The sequence below is a fragment of the Ursus arctos genome, unplaced genomic scaffold (genome assembly GCF_023065955.2).
Source record: "Ursus arctos isolate Adak ecotype North America unplaced genomic scaffold, UrsArc2.0 scaffold_36, whole genome shotgun sequence".
Lineage (NCBI taxonomy): Eukaryota > Metazoa > Chordata > Mammalia > Carnivora > Ursidae > Ursus > Ursus arctos.
In genome coordinates, this window is record NW_026623050.1 from 10,000,044 (window position 1) to 10,024,833 (window position 24,790).

A 24,790-nucleotide genomic window follows, 5' to 3' on the forward strand; every position below is an offset into this window, starting at 1 on the left:
CCTGAGAAGTCCTTGGGGATGCCCACAAGTCCACGGCAGAGGGGTGGGCTGTACATAATCAGAATAAGATCACCTGATGCTTACCAGATAGCATTTGCTAGAGTTGAGAATGGAGTATAGATACCAGAGGTCAAGAAGTGTTGGCCTAAAAGCAGTAGTCGGGAGCACCAAGTTTCCGGGCCTTCTGATGTGGAGATCTTTAACAGTTGTGGCATCCAGCTGAAACATTAGAAAGGTTGTACCTTCGGAGTAAAAACCATGCCCTAAAGTAAGACCTCCCTAGGCCTAGGCAAGCTCTGACAAGATTGTAAGGGGAGATAGAGTATGGAGATTGAGTCCTGCCAAGTTAGAACTTAATGAAATTCCTTGGGCTTCTCATAGATATGAACTAATAACAAAGTATAAAACCAAGCCTATAATAGGTTAAGGTGACCACTCAGTAACTGAGGAATCTGCTAAAACAAGAATCATCACTTTTCAGAAAATAACAGAATCCAGAACCTCTATGACATATACACAATGTCCAGTATTCAATAAAAAATTACTAGACAAAGACTTGACATGTGATCCATAGTTAAGAAAATTAGATGGCTATTGTTATTTGTTACATTGTTATTTGTTAATGCAGGTATTATACGTTATGTTTAAAGATCAAATGAAAATGTTTTAAATGAGTGAACATATAGAGGATCTCAGCACAGAAATGAAAATTGTAAAAAAACCTAATGGAAATTCTAGTATTGCAAAGTTTAATAATTGAAATGAAAAATTCACTGGATGGGTTTAATTGCAAATTGCAATGGTAGTAGAATGAATTTGAAGACATACAAACATAGTTGTACCATAGGTATTTGAAAATAGAGGGTTGAAATGTTGAGAGACCCAGAAATGTGGATTTGGGGTTCATTCAATGTTTGAAATGTTCAAGATGTTGTCCACCCCACCCCCTAACACATAAGCCTTAAGATTCTGTCATGAAAGAACAATGATAATTCTTTCAATTAGTTATCAAGTACCTAATATGTATGGAGAATTGTTTTGAGTACTGGGGATACAACAGTGATAAAGTCTATGCCTTCACGGAACTTATATGCCAGAGGGACAGATCATTATTTTCTATATTCATATTGATAAATGCTATAAGAAAAATAAATCAGAATAAAGGAATAGTGATGGAGGAGTGCTATTTTAAAAGATTTTATTTATTTTAGAGAAGGAGAGGGAGCGCAAGCTGGGGGAGGAGCAGAGGGAGATAATCTCCAGCAGATGCCATGCTGAGTGCAGAGCCTGACGCGGGGCTTGATCCCACAACCCTGAGATCATGACCTGAGCTGAAATCAAGAGTCAGACACTTGACCGACTGAGCCACTCAAGTGCCCCTAGAGGAGTGCTAGTTTAGATTAGGATCATCAGGGAGGGCCTTTCTGAAGAGGTGCTAAAAGAACAAGCCATGTGAATATCCTGTGCCACACTATCCAATAGAAATATAATACAAGCTACCTACGTAATTTTAAGTTTTCTAGTAACCACATTTTAAAAAACTGGTGAAATTTTGATATTTAACCAATACACCCAAAATATTACCATTTTAATAGGTAATCAATACTACTACTGAGATATTTTGTATTTTCTTTTGTATTAAATCTGAAATCTAGTGTATATTTTACATTTACAGTGCATCTCAATTTAGATACTAAATTGTCATTGGAAATATTTGATTGGTATTTAGCATTCATAAAATTTATATTTGAGTAAGTATGTTCAAATACTTATGTTCCAAGCATACTTAAAAGTTTTCCAATAACTGAACCAAGTATTAATTTTTTTCCTGTAGACTTTACTTTTTAGGGCAGTTTCAGGTTCACAGCTAAATTAAGTACAAAGAAGAGAATCCCCAGATACCCCATTCCTATACACGCGCGTGCGCACACACACGTGCATACACACACACACACAGCTTCCTGCACCAATGTAAAATTATCTGTTACAATTGATAAACCAATACTGTACACATTATCAACCAAAGTCAGTTTACATTAAGATTCACATTTTGTATTGTAAATTCTCTGTGGGTTTGGACAAATGTATAATGACATTTATCTACTATTATAGTATGCAGAATAGTTTCACTGCCCTAAAAATCCCATGGGTTCCACTTATTCCTCCTTCCTTACCCCTTACCCTGGCAGCCACTGACCTTTTTACTGTCTCCATAGTTTTATCTTTTTCAGAATATCATATGATCATAATCATACAGTATATAGCCTTTTCAGATTGGCTTTTTTCACTGAGTAGTATGCATTTAAGATTTCCCTATGTCTTTTCATGACTTGATAGCTCATTTCTTTTTAGCTGATTAATATTCCATTGTATGGATATATCACAGTTTACCCATTCACCTATTGAAGGACATCTTGGGTGCTCCAAGTTTTGGCAGTTATGAATAAAGTTGCTATAGACGTGTAGATTTTTGTGTGGACATAAGTTCAACTTCTTTGGGGAAATACCAACAAGCAATTTTTTTATTGTAGTAAAATAAACATAATGTAAAAGTTACCATTGTACATTTTACATGTAAAATACACAATTCATTGGCATTAAGTACATTAACAATATTGTGCAACCATTACCATTAACTAGTTCTAGAACTGTTTCATTACCCCAAATGAAAGCTCTATTAAGCACACAGGTATTAATTTTAAAGTTTAAGCTAATTAAAATGAAATAAAATTAAAAATTGATTTCCACAGTCATACTGCCACTTTCAAGCACTCAGTACGCACACATGGCTTGTGGCTAGAGGCTGTTGAATAGCACAGTTCTAGGGGAAGAGAATTAGAGGCAAAGAAACAATAAATACAAAGTCCTTGATACAGGAATATACTTTTTCAAAGAATGGTTAGTTGGACAGTATGATGGGAATACAAATAGCAAGAGGTAGGAAATGTAGTCAGTAAGGTAGCCAAGAGTGAGATAATGAAGGGCCTTGTATGTCATAGTAAAGATTTTAGATTTTAAGGGTGATGGAAAATTTATAAAGAGGTTTAAAATGATCACTTTGGCTGTGTGTTAGAAAGATTGAAGGAGGTTCAAGAATGGTGAAGGAAGACTTACAGTATTCCAGGTCAGAGATGATGGTACTTGAACTAGGAAGATAGCTGGGGTGATTGATAAGTGTTTGGATTCAAGATATATTTTCAAGGTTTAGTTTATCGCACTTACAATGGATTGGATGAAATATGTAGAAGAAAATGTATTCTTTTTTTTTTTTTAAAGATATTATTTATTTATTTATTTGACAGAGATAGAGACAGCCAGTGAGAGAGGGAACACAAGCACGGGGAGTGGGAGAGGAAGAAGCAGGCTTCCAGCAGAGGAGCCTGATGTGGGGCTCGATCTCAGAACGCTGGGATCACGCCCTGAGCGGAAGGCAGATGCTTAACGACTGAGCCACCCAGGTGCCCCAGAAACTGTATTCTATAAGGTGGAAAATACTAAGAGAGAAGCAGGCTTGAAAGAAAATTAAGAGCTTAGTTTTGACCATGTTATGTTTCAGTGTTCATTGCCATCAAGTTGTTGCAATATTAGAGCAAAATGGCAGTTCTGATATTTCAATGTTATGAGTATTACTTCCTTAATGATTTGTAGTAAGAGTGATAAAAATATATCTTATAGAGAATTAATATAGGAGTGGATTGTGAAGTGCATATGCCTTATGTATCAGATAAATGGTAAATATAGTTCATATACTGTGAAATAAGGGGCTTTTTGAAGGATTCTGGTGACTCTCCAAGATACTTTTATCACATTGCTTAGTGAACATCCTATTTCATTAATGTTTTCATATAGCAATAGTTATGTATAGTTTAGAAAGCATGGATGTCACTAGGTTTTTGCATTAATTTTTTTCCTATGGCTACTGCTTTGCATCTTAGTATACTTCAGATTTTTTTTTAAGTTCTTATTTTTAAACGTTTATTTTATTCTAAAATCTTGGACAGGATTTTTACTGAAGCTTAATGACATTAGCAACCATCATTTAAGGAGCAAGGAAAACACCTTGTTAAGTGTTTTCCATGAATAATCTCATTTGATCTTCACAACAATCCGCTTAGATAGATATTGCAGAAAAATGTCTAGTAGAGACTATTAGATGTAAATTAAGGTGAAAATCAGAACATAATACAGTTATCCCTTGTGAACAAATAGTGTTAAAATGTTAAATAAATTGCAAAGGCATTTAGACTTGCTACCAGCAGCCTTTCTAAACTTAACACCTAACGATAACGTTGTCACAGGAGACAGTAGATGTGGTGTAATGAGCAGAAGGAGAGCTTGAGTCCTGATTGTATTTCTTACTAGCGGATTGACTGTCTTTGGATAAGGCATCTATTTTTCCTTTTACTCTCCCCTCTCCCCACCTTCAAAAAATTTCAGTGTCTTCAGCTGAAGAGTTGGGGGACTAATATCACCTATTCCACTTATTTTGTAGGGTTGTTGGGAAAATTAAAATGCATATAAAAGCATTTCGTAAATGGCATATTTAAGTTTTAGAGGAGAACGCTGGGAAGTTACTACTACTACACGTCTATTATTTTGGACTAATAACTGGACTAATACCAGTTCTGCACGCTGTTACACCACGGGCTGTCAATCAATGTCTCATTCAGAGCATTCTTGTATTAGGAAGATAACCAGGTGCAAATGAACTCTGAGCTCTGACAGGATCTGCAGTACATAAGGCTTTCAGGAGACAACCCACCTGCTCCACACTTCGAAACAAACAGCCCCATTCACAAGGGTTCTCTGCTTACCTCAGTTTCATCTCTCTCCACTATCTTCCCCTCAACTCCTGTATCCCTGGTGCACAGAACTACTTCCCTAACTGCTCAATGCAATCTCATTTTTGGATTTTTCCATCTGTTGTTTCCCTTACCTAGACACTCTTCCTTTGTAACATCAGCTCCTCATGTCATCTCATGAAAGCCTTCCCAGACACCCAGTTGTACGCCTGTCAAGAACTCCTTCTTGTGGTCGTTCTAGCACATTGTATTTAAATTGTTTACTTGTCTGTCTTCTTCCATAGACTGTGAACTCTGGGAAGGCAGGGTCCGTGTCTGCCTTGTTGTATCCCTCGCATCTAGTATGGTCCTCACACGCTGTGTTTTTTCAATAAATATTTCTTGATTGAATAATGTGAATGCCCCGGAGTTTTAGTAAACAGATGATGCTCTTCCAACCACTACGCTTGGTTTTCTGATATTCCACTAGGGCTGGACGCTTGGACTGAAACATTTTCACCCCGTGAGGCTGACCGTCTTTAGACCCAGGCATGCAGGTAGGAACCCATTTGTCTGAATGATCTGACTTCTCGGCAGAACCACGCCTACATCACCTGGAGTCGAATGGCGTGGGTTTATATGACAGATCCACAAGCAACTGCAATGCTCTCTAGGCAGAGAGCTGGAAAGAGGACCTTCAAGAGCCACCGGAATCCCTGGAAAGATGGAAGGATTCATCTCATCACGGCCTCGGGCAGCGCTCTCTACACACTACCTCCTCCAGCGCGCCAAGGCGTTAGTCCCACCCCGTCCCACTTGGCTCCACCCACCTGGCGCGCCCGGGTTACTAAACCCTAGCCGCCAGGGTGAGCGAAGCGTTCCTAAGCCCCGCCTCCGGGGCGAGGGCGCGCTCCCCCTCCCAGCTCTGCCTAAGCAGTTCCGTTAGCAGCGGGAGGAAAAACCGTCCTTCGGGTCCCCGCCTCTACACTCCCAACGCTTGACTCCCTACTCCCCCTGCAATCACTACACAGCCAGCTACGGAGGCCCCTAAAGTACAAATATCACCCAAGCCCTGGCGTATCCTGATAGGTTTTGTCCTTGTTCCTCCATTCGGTCCTAAGGGCCTGCGTTCAGTTTTTGTCAGGAATCGGGCTTGTGAGCTTCTTCTGGCGGCAGGAACTCCAACACTCTTTACGGAAGTGAAAGTTGTTTGTTTTTTGTTTTTTGTTTTTTTGTTTTTTGCCGCTGAGGCCTCCCGCATTCCTTCCCTCCCACCTCGCGGAATTGTGGCGGGAGGGGTAGGAGGAAGTCAAGGCGCCTGCGCGGAGAGGCCGCTTTCCATCCGGGTCTCTGTCCGTGCGGTGCAGCAGGTCGGTAGGCGGGAAATGGCGACTGGCTGAAGGAGCTGGTTCTGTTGCTGCTGCGGGCTAAGCGGGAAAGACACCACACATTGCGCAGTCGGGACCATCGCCGGAGCCTGAGGACACTTCTCTGTCGTCACAGTTAGGTAATCCCCCTCGTCCAGACACTGCCGCTGCTTCCAACCTTAGTCCTCCTCCTCTTCCAGGGCCGTCTGCCGGGGTCTCCTCCCCTTCTTAACCGGGTTCTCCAGCGGCTCCGGTGCCTTGGTAGGCATGCACTATTGGCGCCTTGTAAGTGTGCCGTGTGGAGCCGCTCTTCTCTAGACTTTCCCCTGGAAACAGAAAGGGAGCTCACTTCCCGCCAGCTTCAGCTCCCAGGCTGCGGCCTGTGTTGTGATTTCTGGGGTTAGATTTCACTTTGCTACCCACCCCCACCCCGATCTCACGTTCCCAGTCCCAAACCCTATGGTCCCTCCGGGTAACTGGGTTAGATCAGCTTTTCTAACCTTGGCTCACCTAATGTTTTCGATATTTCATTCCTTCTAATAGGGTGCTTTTAGGGGGGCGTTGCTCTTTCTCAGTTTTTATAAACATCTTTTGAGGATCTGGAATAAGAGATTTCATCAAGTTCTGTTTATCTTCTATACTGTTAAAATGTTGGGTTGACATTGTTACTTTTTCGAATCAAGAGTGGTAGTAAAGGACAGCCCATGTGGAAGGCCTGTGGTTTCTGTAGTGGTCAATTAAGGGTGAATCTTATCGGCCATAGTATTCGACGCTTTCTTTGGGTGTTAAATGAGTATATGGATGTTTACTTTTTCATTCTTGACTAGAATTCTGTGGTAAATAATTGCATAAGTAAATCGCGTTTATTTACTTCTCACCCTAGTGGTGGCTGGATGTGTGAATGATGTTAAGCACTTTAGAGTACCTTAGGGAAGCCTAAAGAGATACTGCTCGTAAACTGCCCTAAGATCCTGAAATGCAGTGTACTTAGTAAATGTTCCTCCAAGGCAAGGATTTCTCTTTCTAGTGCTAATAAAGCGGTACCATGATTACTGCCCAATATGGGTATACAAATTAGTGACTTAAATGATAGATTTATCTTAGTAATTTTCAGATTGTAGATTTCTTTATATACAGTTTCCGCATTCTTTGCCAAGTTTTAAATTTTCGTTTGTTGTCCAACTGTAATCCTTATAAAAGTAAGGAAACAGCTAGTTAAAGCTAGTTTAACTCCCCCGCCCCCCTTTTTTTTTTTTAAACATTGGGGACCAGTTGTCCATAAAGAGAAGTAATGAGGCTGTTGGTGTTTGTCAGAATTTTTTTCCATCTTGTTCAATTTGGGACCTTGGTAGTTTTTTTCCCTTTAGTAAAATTCAGTTTTTTAAAATATGGTTTATGTTACACATCAGCTGATGTTTATAACTCAGAGGTTTTCAGTTCTCTAGGTTCAGTTTAGAAGACTTCACTTATGTTAGCATATTAGGATTAAATTTAAGTGATAAACAAGAACACACCAACATCATTATAGTTGTTATTTGGTAGATTCCCCCCAAGGTCATAAAGAAAGTCAAGGCAAAAGTAGCTCTTTGGTGAAGCAGTCTTTTAGGATTGAATTGAACCTCATACTTGTCTTCTAGGACCAAAAGAATAGGGAGTGGGAAGTGGAGGTGAGGGCGAATTGGATACTTGCTGAGCCTATTTGTTTAAAGAACAGGGCTAAATATATGACTTAAAGGAATGTAAAATAAATTATTGGACTCGTGTAGGTTTTATCTCAATTTTAATGACCTTTTTGGGTAGTTTATAAAACATTGTTTTTAATAAAATTTGGTTTACAGATAGCTGAGTAAGCGTTGTATGTAGATTTTGTCTTCAAGAATTCTCCCAAATTGTTTTAATTCTGCATTCATTCAGTACCTGTGCTCTTTTCATACTTTTCTCAGTATGGGTTGAAAAGATGTAAGAGCTCTAAGTGGTATAGTCCTTAATCTCTGTGGACTTGTAACTGTATAGAAATTCCAAATAGGATTGTATAAAAAACTGAATAGGATTGGTATGTTTTATAGTATTCTACATAATGTCTCGGGCATTTCATTTGAGCTAGTAATGGTATTCTTTTTCCACTGTTAAGAAATTAAGAATTGGGGAAGTTTTTTCTCTCCCAAATTTATCTAGCTATTCTCATGTTTGAGATTTCTGGTCTAGAGGTTTCTTCACAAGATTATTATAGAACAAAATCCATACTGTTGTGGTTTTAAAAAAATAACTTGGACCTGTTGTTCAGCAGAGGTACTAAGCTTTAGACTTGTAACTATGGAATTAATTGCAGATTGAATGAAATGGTATTAAATTATCTCAGTGATAGGAGACTGTACTTTGGATTAATGCAGTAAAGAATAAAGTGGTTTGTTAGAATTTGAAGTAAACAGTCTGTAATTATATTTGTAATTTACCAAGTTGTTGTGAAAAGCATATAGAAGAAAAGACACTGTAAGTCATAAATACCAAATGTTCTGAGAAGGCCTCAGATGCTGTGTGCTAAGGTAGTTATTCTGGGTAGGTTTAAAAGTTACCTGACCATTTTAGGGGCGCCTGCTTGACCCAGTTGGTAGAGCGTGCGACTCTTGATCTTGGGGATGTGAGTTCAAGCCCCACGTTCGAGGTATATAGAGATTACTTAAAATTTTTTAAAAATTAAAAAAAAATTACCTATTTTAACTGGATTAACTACAGAGGGTTATTTGCTCTACTTTGAAAATGGGAAGATTTAACAGATACACGATAAAACCATACAGTTGTAGTTTTAGTTGTCACTTATTTGACATTTGCCATGAGGCATATATCTAAGCCAGACATATATTCAGTAATGGTTGTATATGACTACATTAATTTTTAGCTTAAACTGTATTAAATTGTAACTGGATGTACAGATTACAGATAGATTATGTGGTTGACTGTGTAGTATAATTTGAGAATTGCCAGTGCCAAGCTTTGTGTCTGTCCTGTGTGTTATGGAATTCTTTTTAAAATGATCTGTTTAAAATCACAAATTTTCTGGAAGAGAAACTTTATTATCTTTTATTGGCAATATTATCCCATATTAGTTTATCAAATAAACTTGCTGATACCACAAACAGGTGAGGGTTCAGAGGCAGTGGAATGTAGAAGTAAGCTTTTATGCACTCACTGATCAGGAGAGGTGTGGCATATAGGAACACGGTCTAGCAGAGAGAAAGGCATGGTGGGGGTTGAGTTGTAGTGAGAAGCTTGGGTTTCTTAGGGTCCTTTAGAAATCTTGTGAATCTGACAGTAATGAGGGGTGAGACTAAGTGTGGTCTAAAGAAGAATGGTAGAACTGTAAGGGCAGATATGGCTTATAGGTTGGCCAGCCCTTTTGTTTGTTTCCTTCGTCTGCAGGTCCCCCAGTTAGTATGGTATTTTTAGAAGAGTGAAGGGAAACACTGATATGCCACTGAAAAAAATAGTGTTGTAAAATTCTTACATAATGGGTCTTTTAACATTATTATAAGGTCACAGTAGGCCAGTTGAGTATATTTTGGATCCCCTATTTTATGGTATTCATAAACTCTCCTGTATTAATTTAGAGAGATTGTAGGAAAGGAAGTATGTTTAGATTAAACATGAATCATCAGCAGTACTTTGACTTGAGGTCCTAGCAATCAGGTTTTCATAATAGCTATAATAGTTTTAGTACAAGGAAATGTGTTTACTGCTTTAGAGAAACATAAAGCTGTGCTATTAGAAGGCACTTGAATACTTTAGAAATAATTGAGATTAATATTTAGTAATAGTTGCTTATATAGTTTAGGAAGAATGTTCTTTTCTTTGGACTAAATACTTCCATATCAAGAAATTCTTTGGCGGGGGGTGATGGTGCCTGGGTGGCTCATAAGCGTCTGCCTTCGGCTCAGGTCAGGATCCTAGGGTCCTTGCTCCCTGCTCAGCAGGGAGTCTGTTTCCTCCTCTGCCCCTCCCTCTATTCATGCTCTCTCTCTCTCTCAAATAAATAAATAGAATCTTAAAAAAAAAAAATTCTTTGGGAACTAAAAAAGCAGAGATGTTGCTAAGAATAAATAAGAAGGGGAAGATTAAGACCCTGTTAGCAGCATAACCTGATATCTTAAGTTTCTCATGTTGACCAGTTTAAGTAATCTTTAAGTAGGAATTTAAATTATGCCTTATTGAAAAAAGAGTATATTACTTTTTTTTAAAAGATTTTATTTATTTATTTGAGAGAGAGAGTGTGAATAAGCAGGGTGTGGGGGAGGGCACAGGGAGAGGGAAAAGCAGATGGGGGCTCGGTGACCTGAGCCGAAGGCAGACACTTAACCAACTGAGCCACCCAGGTTCCCTGAGTATATTACCTGTTAAAAATATCCAGAACACATAAGTATCTTTTCAGTTGAGAAAAAACTACGATTATTTGTTTTAGTGATAATTGCTTTCTTCCTGGTATTCCCCAAACATGTATGATTATCCTTTTGCGTTGAAAATGATTAACCTCTCATTGACCTTATGAGTACCTGCTTTAGTATATTTTGTTAAATAAGATAATTATACAATCCTTTAATTTTCTGAGGTACTGATAAAAATTATTTGAAAAATATTCACAGTCACCTTTCAAACAATCATGCATTTTTTCTTTATTGGGAGTATACCTTTTTATTTTATTTTTTTGGTCATAGCAAACAAAAAGTATTTCTGTTAGAGAATTATGATTATACCTTGTCTTTGACTAGTTATTTATTTATTTTTAAAGATTTTATGTTTAAGTAATCTGTGCCCCCAACGTGGGACTCAAAACTCATGGCCCCAAGATAAAGACTTGCAGGCTCTACTGACTGCCAGCCAGGTGCCCCTACTAGTGATTTAAATGGAAATTCACTCTGGGTACCTGGCTAGCTCAGCCCATAGACCATGTGACTCTTGATATTGGGATTGTGAGTTCAATTCCCATTTTGGGGGTAGAGTTTACTTAAAAAAAAAAAGTTCACCTTTCATAGCTCTTGTCTTCAGTTTATCTCCATCAAAATGACTAGTTTTTACGTGGAAGGTAGTGTAACAATAGTAGGGATTATTTCAGATACTGTAAATGTATTTTGGGCAAAAGCCTTGGTGTTTTACTACATAATTTTAAAGGTTTTTAGTTAATAACTATTTTTCTTTTTTGTCAACATCTTATTGGTTCTTTATAAATTAAGGTTTTTTGCAGTTTTCAGATTTCTACTAGCCAGAAAGTAGGTTTAATATTAAATTAATTTTCTTTAAATAGAAGTTTTAATCAAAGAGAAAAATAAGTAGCTGTATTTCTCCTCTTGCCCAGTTTAGGTGAGAACTACTTAAATAAAAACCACTCTTAGGAAAATTCTGCTTAAATTAAATTCACTTTTTTTATTTTCAAATTTTCTTTGTTAATGTATCTAATAAGTACATTATAATATGTATGTAAACAGGTGACCCAGCAAATTAAAAAACAAAAATGTTGATATATATATGTGTTCTAGAAAGGATAGTAATATGGTGAAAAATAGTAGATTGGAGTGACAAAATTCCTATTGGTTTTTGAGGAAAAAGAAAAGGTTCTCATGAATATTATGGTACTCATTTCTTAAGAATTCAAAAATTGTATTTTTGCTAACACTTTGTGTTATAAAGTGTTATTGATAGGAATTTCTTTCATACCATGTAGTTGAATGCGCTTTCTACAAGATGTTTAAACTATATTTATTGGAGGTAGTTAAAATTAAAACAATCTCCAAATTACTGTTCTATTAAAGATTAGATTAAAGAAATAAAAAATGTCCCCAGCAGGACCTCCTGCTGTCCATAACATACTGATTTTGCCCTAAGGGTATTTCTGCTGAGGACATACAAGTTTTACATTGGGGTACTGCTAGTAGTGTTTTAAAACATATATCTGAAAGACTGTGCCTTAATAAGTATTTTCAGTGATTAACAAACTGAATAATGCCCTCTATTCTCATAGTGTTTTAGTCATCACTAATTTAACAATCCAGATATTTTGTTTCTCCAGTGAAAAATAATTGATCATGGATTTAAAAAAAGCATTCTTTGTTGTTGTTGTTCATCAAAGAAAACTTCGAGAGGAAAAAAAACCCTCATAATTTTATTGACCTAACTCAGCAGCTCTTATTTTTTGTATATTCTCTGTATTTTGACAAATGCTTTTGACTATAAGTTTATTATATTTAGTAGTTTCTGGAGAATCCTATGATGTTAGCTAATAAAAAAAGACAAAGTCATATATCAAAAATAGTAATAACCCAAAAAGCCCACCTATCTTTATCACACACTTTTTGGGGAAAGATTTGATGAAAACTCTCCTATTGGAGTTGATGCTTATATAATACCTCTCTACTTACTCCTTCTGCTCTAGTTGACTCTTCACTTTTTTTTTAAAGAATTTTTATTTATTTATTTGACAGAGATAGACAGCCAGCGAGAGAGGGAACACAAGCAGGGGGAGTGGGAGAGGAAGAAGCAGGCTCCCAGGGGAGGAGCCTGATATGGGACTCGATCCCGGAATGCCGGGATCATGCCCTGAGCCGAAGGCAGATGCTTAACGACTGCGCTACCCAGGCGCCCCTGACTTTTCACTTTTATTAGGTGATAAGTGGGAGGGACAGAGAAATCTTTCTCTGAAGTCATTTAATGAAGGTTTAGGGAAGTAGTGGAGATTAAAGTGGACAGTTGCAATACCTGAAGCTGTTGATTTCATTTTAGTTAGGTTAGATATATAGACCATGAAAACAGATGCTGACACTTTTAAAAATGTTATTTGGTATCAATGAAGGCAGTGATGTTTAGCTTTTTCTTTCATAGTATAAATTTTAATATAAATTTAGTGGTGATATCATTTGTAATAGTATAAATGGAACAAATCCATGGAAATCTAGAGCTGGAGGAGACCAAAGGGGTCATCTAGTCCAGTAAAGCCTTTGTTTTATTAATGACGAACCATTTTGAAGATTTTTTTAATATGTAGTAAATGTTTGTCTTAATTAGGGTGCTGTGGGATGAGTTGTATGTAATAGAACGATGAAAACAGCTCAAATTAATTAATGACTCATTTCGCATTTTGGCAGGTTTGTTTTTTTTTTTAATTTACATGTAGTGAAATGCACAGATCTGATGTCCAGTAATAACTTTTGCTGTTGAGGAAATGAAATGCTAGAATGATTGCATGACTTAATCATTGCCTGATCTGATCAGTGTCACAGCTAGCTAATGATGGATTCCGGACTGGTACCTCCTACCTGTTACCCCTTCAGTATCTCCCTGAAGAGGCTACTCCATAACCTTACATGCATATATTTTTTATATAGGTAACTTATAATTTATATATACCTTAATTTAATGGGAAAACCCAGACTTTAAAGTTTGATTTCTGATCTTTTTATAGTTTTCTTTAGATTTATTACCTACTTTCATTTCCCTTTTCTCTGCTTTATTCAGCAAATACTTGTTTAAAGGCTGTACATCAGTTTAGTCCTAGATAATTTGTTAAGAATCCTTTATATATGCAGTGTGCTCTTTTGTTGTTTTGATAGAAATTTGTGCACTCGACCTCAATAGCAAATTATTAATCGAGTTTATGCTTGTAGCATTATTATAATCTTGTTAAACACAAGTAATTTGTAACTGTAATTGTTTGCTTCAAATATTGCTTGGAATCAGGGATTTTGTGAAGAGGAAGGAAATCTTATGAGGAAGGAACATTTTTAGTTTTATTTATAGGCCTCTTTTTGTGAGCAGGAATTGATTGCTGGAGTGAGGATTGTTTATGTTTTAGTGACATAGTTTTTTCCCCCATTCTCTGGTCTCTGAGGAAAATGAGAAAAATTATGGTTCAGTTCAACAGAGATTGAGTTTTCTCTTGTGCCAGGTTACTGGAGTTAACAGATACGATTTTTGCCTTCAAGACTCTTACAGTCTAGTAGAGCTAAAGATATTTAATTTCCATAGGATTTGTTAAGCGCTTAGGTAGAGATAGTCATAGGTTTACCATAGGCTTAGTGATGTGGAGGTGGTTACTTAACTTACTGGAGTGCTACTTGAGCTGAGCTTTCAGTGATGAAGCTAAGAATTAGTTGAAAGAATATTTGAGGTAGAAAAAAGCAGAAGCAGGATACAGCACAGTGTAGACAGGAAACTATTATTATTGGAGCACATAGATTGGGGCAGCAAATAGCAGTGATAAAAGACTTGGAGAGGTAGATTGTGTAGGGTTTTATATATAATGCCAAGAGTTTAGTCTTTATTTAGAAGGTAGTTAATGAGAAGGAACAGGCAGATTGTGGAGTGTACAGGATGGATTTAAAGGCGACAAGACAGAAATGTTTTAGATGTAAAATCATCAGAATGTGGTGATTGACTATAGGGTATAAGAGAGAGGAAGAATGAGTAGGATGTTTAGGATGATTTCTGGTTTGGTTGATTAGGTAGATGGCGATAGCATTACTTGTGATCAAGAATATAGGAGGGGCTCCTCGCTGGCTCAGTTGGTAGAGCATGTGGCTCTTGATCTTGGAGTCATAAGTTTGAGTCCCACATTGGGTGTAGAAATTGCTTGAATAAAGGTTAAAAAAAAAAAGGAATATAGTAGGAAATATACAGTAGGAAGAGCAGGTTTGGAGTGGGATGGGAATGTGGGTGGGAAAGTGAGTTCAGTTTTGGGTAAGTTGAATTTGAGCTGCCCTGTATTAAGTGTGTTGAGAAGTGTTGAGAAGGCTGTTGGATGTGAGTCTGAAATTTAGAGGGGATAGAAAAACTACCAGAATTAATTTTGTAATTGATAGTGAACATTTGGAAGAGGCTTCCCCCCCGCCCCCCCCCTTTCCCAAGCCTTTTAGTTGGCCTGAAGGTAAATAGAAAGCAAACTTCATTGCCCAGTTTTAGATTGTTGAGCAGTCAACTTTTTCTATTCCTGTAATGAGATCTGGTTTAAATGTTGAAAAAGTGGAAACATTTTACATTATATACTACCCCCCCCACAATGTCATGAGTTCTTAGGTTTAACATGTCATTGCCCCCATTGCTATGTTTGTTTTATGATGTAATCTACCTAAATTGTACCGTTTTCATTCATTAGTAGTAGATTTATTTCCCTAGTATACTCATTTTCCAATCTTGTTTTAGTCTATATTACTGATAATAGAAAAGAACTTATCTAGTAAACAGAGCTCCAGAAAACCTAGAGGATATGTTAAATTCTAACATAAATAGAATTACCAAGATGAAGCAGTATGTGCACGTTCAAAACACTTCCCTTCGTATTTTAAGTTTAAATAATAATATTAGCTTATTGCAGATGTTGTGTAGGTAATTTCTGACTGGTACTTGGCCCAATTAATATGTATCATTTAATTTTGTTATTAGGGTAATGCTGACCTCATAAAATGAGTTGGGAAGTGTTCCCTTCCTTTTAAAAAAAGAGTTTGTGTAGATTTGGTGTTTTTGTTTTTGTTTTAAATGTTTGGTAGGATTCTCCAGTGAAGTCATCTGCACCCTGTGTTGGACACTTTTCCTATAATTCCAATTTTTAAAAATAGATATAGGGCTGATCAGGTTACCTATTCTTGTGTGAGCTTTGGTGATTCATGTTTTTTGAGGAATTTGACCATTTCATCTGTATTGTTGAGTATATGGGCATAAAGTTATTTGTACTATTCCATTCTTGTTCTTATAATGTCTGTGGGATGTGTAGTGATTTTCACCTTTCCATTCCTGGTATTTGTAATTTGTGTCTTTTTTTTCCCCTCAGTCTTGCTAGAGGTTAACAGTTCATTGATCTTTTCTAAAAATCAACTTTTGGTTTCATTGAGTTTTCTTTTTTTGTCCTCATTGATTTTTGGTTCTGTTGAATGCTTTGTCTCTTGACAGTAGGTTGTATATTTCTTTTTTGTGTGTCTTGCAATATTTTATCAAATGCTCGGTATCATGAATAGGACAGTAGAGACTGAGTAGATAGTATATATACCTGGAAAATTACATACCGGGATTTATAGTGTAGGGGGTCTGGATGAGTTGAGTTTTGGTTTTGTTGTTGCAAGTAATTTTTTTTTCTTTGCAAAGAATATTTTAAGTGCACCATTGATTTCAAACCTCTCCAGTTTTACTTTGTTCTTTAGCTAGAAATCAAGGCATGAGAAAGTGTTTCTCAGTTTTCGTGATTGACTCTCAGTTTTTGGCTTTCCTTATGCACTTGTGCCTCTATGTGGACTGTAGATGCTACTGATTCTCTTCCAGTGGTGGATTACAGCTGTGTTAATCTGTGCGTGTTCACCTGGTGGTGGAGTCAGGAATATCTCTCTTGTCCTGGTCCAATCTCAATATAGGGTAGGCCCTGTGTATACTGGACCTCAGGGGTGAGGCTCTGTCAGTGATTGCCCCTCTGTGCAAAATTAGGCCTTGCATCTTTTCAGGTCTTGTTTAGAAAAGAATTTCCCAAGCCTTGCCTCAGTGTTAGGAGCTCTCTAAAGGCAGTGGTATTAAGCTCCTGGGCCCAAAACTGTTTCCTGCCCCCCTCGTAATGCTAGAAGGGTTTTTCTTTGACTCTACCTCCATCCTTAATGATGTCTTCACTTATGCCCTGAAGGTGACTGGACTTGCTGCCCCTACCCTAGCTTTAAATTTTTCTTTCCTTAGGGGTGAAGGACCTGGTTAGGGTTTTGGTACTTTTACCCTGGTAGAAGCTGCTCTTCTTTTAAGCCTTGCACCACAGAGGAAGATTCTTTCTAGTCGCATGTTTCCATATTGTGAGCACCTGGTGGAGGTCTCTGGCAAAGATACTGCAAATATAGTATCCCATTGTGTCTAGGGCTCCCAGGAGTGCTATGTTCTATGCCAGCCCACTTTGCCTTAAGGAGTTTATTAACAATTTTAGATGAATTCTTTTTACCTGCTTTTATGTCACCGCTGTCTTTTCCTTTGCTCTGCTGCAGGTCAGCCAGTGCTCACATCTTGTCTTTCCTAGGAGGGGCTTGTCTTTTCTTGAATATTTATTTGGTTGTTCTATGTCCTCAGTTCTCAGATAAGTTCAAGAAAAGTTTGATTTTGTAGTTTATCCAGTTTTTTTTTTAATTGTTGTTAGGCTGGTAGCAGCATTCCCCCCCCCAACTTTCTATTGTGTAGGCAGAACCCAATTAATGTATAAAAATGGATCTTTAGGCAAAACTGCACAATTAGAGGAGCTTTCCTGTCTGTTCTAGAGCTGTAGTTTGTAATTCCATGAATTCTGTGTGCTCAGGTTGCTTGAGATAAACTTCCTCTGCCCTTCCCATGGTTAAGGCCCTGTTGGGGCCTGACACTGGGGTCAGGTGCTGCAAAGACCACCTGATGGTGGAACACTGTGACCATCACACCGACAGCCAGCGAGGGTGGAAGGTGGAGGTGCCGGATGGTACATACGCCGGGAAGAGCAAATTTTTTCCTCTTCCCTAAACATTGTGGTTACCCCCAAACTATCTTATGGTCGGCCCTCCTTTACAGTTTTTGTTAGCCATCCCCCAAACCTGTCTTTCTCCCAACTCTACTTATTCTTCCATTCCATTTCCTGTTATGAAAGGCCCAGAAAAACCATGTAATACTAAAAATTTTTGATCCCAAATTTAGATGAGGTATTTCTGCACTTTGTATGTCTGACAGGCCACCATTTTTTGGTCTACAGGTTATTTTGTCAGTTCTTAAAAGTAGTAAATATATAAACAGAATACGAGGGCAGATTTTACTTAGTCCCCTTTCTGTACTTTTTCCCCCTTTTCTGTACTTCTGTTCTTCCCCTTTTTAGTGTAGTTTGTTAAAATTTTTAAAAAACAAGGGATTTTGTTTTCCCATTACAGAGTCCCCATCTCTCACCCTCTTGGAAACCTTTACCTTACATTATCATTAATGACTCATAAAAAGGGATTAGATGGAGATCCATAGGTTTTTTCCCCCCTTTTAATTGTAAATATACAGACAATAAAAATCACCTTTTAAACCACTTTTAAATGTACAGTTCAGTGGTACTAAGTACATTCATCTTCTACAGCCATTACACTATCCATCTCCAGAACTTTCTTCCTAATGGGAAACTCCGTATCTATTAAATAATAGCCCTCTTTCCCTTCCTTCCTCCAGGCTCTGGCAACCACTATTTTACTTTATATCTCTATTGAATTTGAATAGGTACCTCATGTAAGTGAAATCATACAATATTGTCCTTTTGTGACTGATTTATTTTCCTTAGCATAATGTTATCAAGTCTCATCCATGTTGTAGCATATTGCAGAATTTCCTTCCCCTTTAGGGCTGAATAATACTCCATTGTATAGTCATATCACGTTTTGTTTATCCACTTACCTGTTTTTTAAAGATTTTATTTATTTATTTGACAGAGATAGAGCACAAGCAGGGGGAGCTGGAGAGGGAGAAACAGGCTCCCCGCCGAGCAGGGAGCCAAATGCAGGACTCGATCCCAGGACCCTGGGATCATGACCAAAACCAAAGGCAGAGGCTCGAACAACTGAGCCACCGAGGTGCCCCTCCACTTATCTGTTGATAGACACTTTTGCTTCCACCTTCGGGCTGTTGTGAATAATGCTGCTGTGAATATGGCTATACAAATATCCGTTCACTTTCAATTCTTTATAGAGTATATACCTAGAAGTAGAATTGCTAGATCATATGGTAATTCTATGTTTAATTTTTTGAGGAACTGCCATAGTATTTTCCACAGTGACTGAACCATTTTGCATTCTTATCAGCAGTGCACAAGGGTTCCAATCTCTCCACATCCTTGTGGACACCTCTTATTTTCTGTTTTTTGATTGTAGCCATCCTAGTGGGTGTGAAGAGGTATCTCATTGTGGTTTTGGTTTGCATTTCCCCGATCATTAGTGATGTTGAGCATTTTTTGATGTGCTTATTTGTATATCTTCTTTGGAGAAATATCTGTTCAAGTCTTTTACCCATTTTTGAACTGGGTTGTTTGATTTGTTGTTGTCGTAGGAGTTTTCAAATATATTCTGGATAGATAGTGTCCTTTGATGCACGAAAGTTTTTAACTTTGATGTAGTCCAATTTATCTTTTTTTTTTCTTTTGTTTTCCTGTGTTTTGGTGTCATATCTAAGAAATCATTGCCAAATTCAGTGTCATGAGTTTGTGCCCTGTTGTCTTCTAAGAGTTTTATAGTTTTAACTCTTAAAGTCTTTGATTCATTTTGAGTTAATTTTTGTATACAATGTAAGGTAAGGATCCAGTTTCATTTTTTGCATTTAGATACTCCGTTTTCTCAGCACTAGAGATCGATAGTTTTACTATCAATAGGCTTGGTGTAGAAATATGGAATATAGTTTTCCACATTGTTGATGTAATGGTTTAGATTCTAGATTTTTTTTTCAAGATTTATTTATTTTAGAGAGAGCAGGGGAGGGGTAGATGGGGGAGTAGAGAAAGAGACAGAGAGGGAGAGAGAATCTCAAGTAGACTCCCCACTGAGCACGGATCCTTATTTGGGGCCGGATCCCAGGACCCAGAGATTATGACTTGAGCCAAAACCAAGAATCAGAGAACAACTGAGCCACCCAGGCACTCCTAGGTTTTTCTGTTCAGTTACATTATGGGTAAAAATATGCTGTAGAAGCTCCCCTGGAACTGTAATCCCCATTTGTAACACTATTTCTATGAGAAGTTTTATTTTGAGCTCCCAACTGCCAATTTGTAAACACAGCTGTTTGTAAGTTAACCCTATTTTAAGGCTTTGTATAGACAGGGGTAGAGCAGGAAAATCACTTGTGAATGACTATGTATTTAGAAAAGAGTAGAGGTAAAAACAAACTTTAGAGGCTAATGGGAAATTAGAATTATTGGTACCTTTTTAATTAGTTTCTTATTAGTAATAAATATACCATTTTTACATTGCCTGTTATTTTTATTGAAATTACCTGGAAATTGTAACTTAAAATAACACTTCTGCCATTTTTTCCACCTCATTTTCCTCTGTCATAAGTTTGGGAATAATGGATGCTATTTTATATTGTTGAAAGAGTAAGTGAAATAGGACAGTGCTTTGCACCTAGTAGTTAATAAAGGACAGCTCTTGGTTAATATATCACTTTAACTTTTTCCATGTTCAGGTAAAGTACTTTATTTTTGAAAAGGGTAAGTTAAGGGCTGGTTTTCTGTAGTGGACAGGAAACTACTAGAAAACAAACACAATACTTTTTACAGTGCTTTGGTATTGTGCTTGTCTAGATTATGTTGCAGTATTCAGGTAAGCATGGATATTTGAGCCTTTATTTTAGGATTTTCGTTATTTGCAAGAAATGCCAAGAGATTAAATTAGCAAATATTTATTGAGATCCTTGGATACACAAAGTATTTTTAAAGTGTTATAGTTCCATTATTTTGAGGAGTTGGGGCAAATAATGCAAATATCTTCCTCTAAATTAAGACATAATTGGCAGACTAAAAAAGTTATACAAGATTTGTTTTTAAGTATTAAAGTGAAAAAAGTTTTCAAGTGTTGGGTTTAAAACAAGGAAAATTATGCTTGACAAAGTTGCTAAATTCTTCTTAGAAATTCTTCTTTATTTTATTTATTTGTTTTTTAAGTAGGCTCTGTGCCCAGTGTGGAGCCCTACGTGGGGCTTGAACTCATGACCCTAAAATCAAGACCTGAGCTGAGATCAAGAGTCAGACACTTGACTGACTGAGCCATCCGGGCGCCCCTAGAAATTCTTCTTTATTAAATAAGGGAACTAATGGTATATTGCAGGTTTTATTCAGTTCACTTTAAAAGGTTTTTGTTTAGAACTTATTTAACATTTTAAAATATTTGCATTGGGAAGTAGTAAACTTCGTGTCTCCTTAAACATTTGAGCACATTCTAGGTTACATTTAGACAGGAAGACTGCCTGAAAGATTACTGCTTTCGTTGGGGAAGTTGAACTAAAGTCTTTTTCAACTTTAGTATTTTGATCCTTAGGGAAAAATTGAGGACAGGGCATACATAGGCATTTAACGAAATGGGAACTAGAGGTAGCCTATAAATATAGTTAAAACACTTAACCATTCATTATGATAATTTAATGTCATTTTTTACTTTCAATTAGCAAACATCTTAAAAAGAAATTCTGATGTGCAAGATTCAGTATGTGGATAGCTCTGCTGTGCATGTGTACTGCCTTAGCCAGGAGTGTGATTGTCCCAACACCCCTGCAACTTCAGGCTATTAGAGCTGTTGGCCCTCCTAGTTTGCCTGCCATAGAAATGATTACTTATACGAAAATTGTCACTTACAGTGATGACCACTGAGTGTGGTCATTGCCCAACTGCTTTAAATCATGTGAGGCTCTTTTTATGGTGACCTCAAAGTTGGCAGTCCTCTCAGCCTGACAAACCATCTGAGCTTGCAGGTGGAGTATATGGGAGTAGAGCAGCCCCAGATAAGAATGACACAGACTCCTAATGTTCTTACTCAAAGCTGAGCAGTTTTATAAGCATTCTCAGATTGTTATATGCCTTTGGTTGATTTCTAGAGTACTGAAATGGTGGTTTTTATTATTTTGTCCAACTGAGTGGTTGCTTTTTGGGGAGATTTATTGACCATAGTCAGAATTCCAGGGATTTTATTTTAACTTATTCTGTGTCTCTGTCTTCTTGTTCCATACTGTGTCTAGGTTCCTGAGGACCCAGTAGATGACAGACCTAGAATTAGAATTCTAAATATTAATTAGATTTATTTCATAACAGTCTCATGATAGCAGTGCCAGTGCCGTTACCATATATATGATTATTGAGGCCATATATACACTCTTTTTGCTGTGTTCTTCCTATTCATCCCTCACTTTTTTTAAATAGTTAAGTATATTTACATTGTCAGAGAATATACATACTATACTCTCTCCCTTTCAACCTTCATTTTATTTTTGCTGTAGGAGTAACTAATGTTGTGTGTTTGATACTCACCATTAGTTCTTGTGCAGTATCTGTAGTCAGTTTGGTTTTCTCAAGTCCTCTGATTTTTTAGCCAGGGCTCCATAGGCACAGTATTCCTAGAGTTTTTGCTCATTGATAATAGTTTGTGGCCATTATTCTTGTTATCTTTGTTGGATATAAAACCCTTGGTTTACATGTTCTTTTCTTGATTATTTTAAATATGTTACTCCAATTTTTGTCTGACATAAAGTGTTGCTATTGAAAAATTTAGAGTAGTTTAATGTTTTTTCCATTATGAAGTCATTTAATGCACGTCTGCATCAGGGTTCTGCAGACTGCTGCACATGGGCTGACTGCCTGTGTTTGTAAATACAGTTTTATTGTACGCAGCCATGCTCCTTCACTTACGTATTTTTGGATGCTTTTGCTATACAGTGCCATAGACAGTATTGAAACCGATGAGCATGGTCTAGACACTGATATTTGAATTTCATCTAACTTTCACCCTGTGGTCTGCAAGCCTAAAATATTTATTGTGTTTTATGAGAAAAAGTCTGCCTACATCTGTCTTAGATGCCCAAAGGATTTTTCCCCCTTTAAAGTTCAGTAAAATTCTAGTAATTCACATATGACTATTTCTTCACATTTGCTATTCTCAGGTCTTGTTTCTTTCAATACATGGTTTCAAACTTTTTCTATTTCTGGGAAGTTCTCTTGTTTTTGAGTATCTGATCTATTTTCAGTATTTACCAGTTTCTCTTGAATTTTTTTTTTTTAAGATTTTTATTTTTAAGTAATCTCTTCACCCACATGGGGTTTGAGCTCACAACCCTAAGATCAAGAGTTGCACGCTCCACCGACTGAGCCAGCCAGGCATCCCTTGAATCTTTTGTAATGTGTGAAAATATTCCTTCTTTGTTTTGTTCATTTAATTCTTTGTTCCTTCTTTTTTAGTCTGTTTCTGAAATGATTTTCTTTTTTTAATGTTTTTCTTTGTTCTTTCACTTCATTTCCCTGTCTTCAAATCCTGGTTAAATCGTTTAGTATTAATGTCTTTAAGCTTGCTTGGAAATAGTGTGTAGCTTATGATCTGTTTTTGTGGACTTGTCTTTTGTAGTCTTACTGTCTGTAGAAACTTAGGGGTTGAAAAAAATTTTTTTGAATGTTTTATTTTTTTAAAGTAGGCTCCACACCCAGTGTGGGGCTTGAACTCATCACCCCAGGATCAAGAGTCACATACTCTACTGACTGAACCAGCCAGGCACCCCCAAAAGTTAGGGGTTTTATTCTGCGTGCGCACTCGCTCTCTCTCCCCCTCCCCCTCCCCCGCCCGCCTTTTTGCTTCTCTTTTTTTTCTTATGACTGTATGGGCTCTGATCTAATTTCTTTTTTTTTTTTTTTTTTTAGGATTTTATTTATTTACTTGACAGAGACACAGCCAGTGAGAGAGGGAACACAAGCAGGGGGAGTGGGAGAGGAAGAAGCAGGCTCCCAGTGGAGGAGCCTGATACGGGGCTTGATCCCAGAACGCTGGGATCATGCCCTGAGCCAAAGGCAGACGCTTAACGACTGCGCTACCCAGGCGCCCCTCTGATCTAATTTCTGTTACTTTTTTTTTTTTTTTAAGATTTTATTTATTTATTTGACAGAGATAGAGACAGCCAGCGAGAGAGGGAACACAAGCAGGGGGAGTGGGAGAGGAAGAGCAGGCTCCCAGCAGAGGAGCCTGATGTGGGGCTCGATCCCATAACGCTGGGATCACGCCCTGAGCTGAAGGCAGGTGCTTAACCGCTGTGCCACCCAGGCGCCCCTAATTTCTGTTACTTTTTAATGTGAAATTTGTTTTCCTGAACTTTTAGGAGGAGGTTTTGACTTAAATGCAGCTTTCTGTTACTTTCTGTGTTCCAAAATATGGAGGATTGCTCTCTTGAGATTGCTTAGTTTATTTTCCTCTGCCCCCTTTATTCCAGATGTTCTCTTTGCTTTTCTCATTTGATCCTGTCCTACTCTTTTTTTTTTTTTTTAAGATTTTTTAAAAATTTAATTTGACAGAGAGAGAGGCAGCAAGAGAGGGAACACAAGCAGGGGGAGTGGGAGAGGGAGAAGCAGGCTTCCCGCTGAGGAGGGAGCCTGATGCGGCTCTATCCCAGAATGCTGGGATCATGACCTGAGCCGAAGGCAGACACTTAATGACTGAGCCACCCAGGCTCCCCTGTCCTACTCTGTTTTGACTTAATTCAGTTTCTTCTCAGTGTTGAATCCTGTTGGTAGCTCTGGTAGTGAGGGTTTTTGTTGTTGCTGCTGTTTTTTAATGGAAAATATCAAACATATGCACAAAATAAACAGAATGGTATTATGAAGCCCCGTATGACCATCATTTGGTTTGAGTACTTATTAACATTTTGTCTGTCTTTTGGATCTAGATCCGCACCCACTTCCAACTTCCTGCTACCTGGTTGGTATTGTTCATAAGAACTTTTTGCACGTGTTTATTTTGGTAAAATTTACATACTTTGAAATACATAGACTTCAGCTATAAGTTTTCACAGATCCACGCTCCATCACATATATGTCATTTCTTTTCTCCAAGACAGCTTCTATTCTGATTTGTTTCTCCTTAGATCATTTTTGCCTCTGATAGAATTTCTCTTTAATGATGTCATCAAATATGTATTCAT

At 37.5% G+C, this 24,790-nt stretch overlaps 1 protein-coding gene across 3 annotated transcripts in view; it reads left to right on the top strand.

Moving 5' to 3' along the window:
• The first annotated feature begins 5,713 nt into the window (after positions 1-5,713).
• Positions 5,714-24,790, top strand: part of CTDSPL2 (CTD small phosphatase like 2) — an 80,855-nt gene continuing 61,778 nt past the window's right edge. The window contains exon 1 of one of the 3 annotated variants that reach the window (XM_026479835.4): positions 5,714-6,288. The gene's annotated coding sequence lies outside the window, so the exon portion shown is untranslated. The remainder of the gene's footprint in view (positions 6,289-24,790) is intronic. The other 2 variants (XM_026479834.4, XM_044377529.3) reach the window with 2 other exon arrangements.